Here is a 2061-nt window from a genome sequence, read left to right on the forward strand (position 1 = left end):
CAGCTTTCCCTTAATTTTTATGGATCGGGTGTTGCTTGAGAATAAATGTAGACAAAACAAACCTTTTCTGTGCTTTGATTCGAGGCCATTTTATCCACTAAGTTATGCAATCACATTCAGGGTTTCCTCCTTGAATATACTATTTTTTTTAACTTCTTTTGTTTTAGATTATTTATTTATTTATTTTCAGAGAGAGAGGAAGGGGAGGAAAAAGATAGGGAGAGAATGTGTGCTTGCCTTTCACATGCCCTCTGCCGGGGACCTGGCTCACAACCCAGGCATGTCCTCTGACTGGGAATCGAACCAGTGACCCTTTGGTTCATAGGCCTGTGCTCAATGTACTGAGCTACACCACCCAGGGCACATGTACTATCGAGGTAAAGTTGAAGACCCAAGTCATCTTGCTGTTATATTTCACTTACCTTAAAGAAAATATACATATTATCAACAAAATAATGATAAAAAATGGTAAAAGTAGGAGTTAACTGTACATTTGATGTTTTAGCTATGAAATTATTACCAAGGTTAGTATCATGAAGCATTCCTATGCCCTGACCAGTGTGGTACAGTTGGTTGGGTGTTGTCCCAAAAAGCAAAATGCCACCAGTTTAATTCCTGATCAATTCTGTTCCTGGTAGGGGCGCCTCCAAGAGGAAACCAGTTCATGTTTCTCTCTCACATTGATGTTTCTCTCCCTCTCTTTCTCCCTTCCTTCCTCTCTCTAGAAATAAATAAATAATATCTTTTCTTTAAAAAAAGAATATTATAATGAAACTTTCCTCCTATGGTTTCCACTAGTTTTACAATTTAGGGCTAAAGTTTGTCTTTAATATATTTTTTGTTAATTTTTGTGTACAGTGGAAAATAAGGATCCAGTTGACCAAATGGGATTAATTCTTTGAATGCAAAGATGATTCAGCACCCACAAATCAAGAAATATGATACACTTTATTAACAGAATGAAGGATAAGAATTACAGGATCTTCTCAATAGAGGTATAAAAATCATTGGACAAAACTTAATACATTTTGTGATAAAAACACTCAACAAATTATTTTTAGAAGGAATGCACATTCACATAATAAAGGCTGTATATTATAAACACACAGCATCATACTCAATAGTAAAAAAATTGAAAGTTTTCTCCTGAGATCAGGAACAAAACAAGGATAACCATTCTTGCCACTTGTCTTCATAAGTGTACTGGAAGTGCTGGCCAAAACCATTAGGTAAGCAAGATAAATAAAAGGCACCCAAATCAGAAAGAAACAAGTAAAACTGTCTTTGTTTTCAGGTGAAATAACCATATACATCTATACCTATATCTATATCTATATCTATATCTAGCTAATCTATCTATTCCCCAAAACCTGTTAGAATAAACCAATTCAGTAAAGTTTCATGACACAAAATCAACACACAAAAATCAGGTGTGTGTCTATACACTAACAACTACTCAAAAGGGAAATTAAGAAAACAATGCCTTTTAAAAGAGCATCAAAAGAATAAAATTCTTAGGAATAAGAATTCCTAATAAATTCTTAGGAATTTAACCAAGGAGCTGAATACTTATGCACTAAAAATTATAATACACTGATGAAAAATTAAAGACACAAATAGTAAAAATACGTGCCATATTTGTGAATTGCATGGCTTAATATTAAAATGTCTGTGCTACACAAAGGGATCTACAGATTTAATCCTATCCATCAAAATTCCAATGACATGATTTTCCACTGGGTCTATTGCACCCCTCAAGGAAGGAGTGGCTACTCTGAGGTCAACCTGAGGTCCTAAGGAGATCCAGTGACATTTCTTTTTCAGAAATAAATAAGTTCATATGGAATAACAAAAAACACAGAATAGCCAAAGCAAATGACAAATTAAAACAAAGTTGGAGGCATTATATTTCCTGATTTCTAAACATATTACAAGGCTATAATAATTTAAAGAGTATGTTACTGATATTTAGACAGACATATAACCCAATGGAAGAGGATAGAGCCAGAAATAAACCCAAGGTTACACAGGCTACTGATCTGTGACAAGGGATCCAAGAAA

The 2061-nt window shown here is 34.2% G+C and overlaps 1 non-coding gene across 1 annotated transcript; it reads right to left on the reverse strand.

Moving 5' to 3' along the window:
• Positions 1-1740: 1740 nt before the first annotated feature.
• LOC123833433 lies at positions 1741-1859 on the reverse strand. The gene has a single exon (XR_006788263.1). It is a non-coding gene; the product is annotated as a small nucleolar RNA SNORA64/SNORA10 family (small nucleolar RNA).
• Between the last annotated feature and the right edge of the window lie 202 nt (positions 1860-2061).

The sequence above is a fragment of the Phyllostomus hastatus genome, unplaced genomic scaffold (assembly GCF_019186645.2).
Source record: "Phyllostomus hastatus isolate PE091 unplaced genomic scaffold, TTU_PhHast_1.1 phas_scaffold_21, whole genome shotgun sequence".
Lineage (NCBI taxonomy): Eukaryota > Metazoa > Chordata > Mammalia > Chiroptera > Phyllostomidae > Phyllostomus > Phyllostomus hastatus.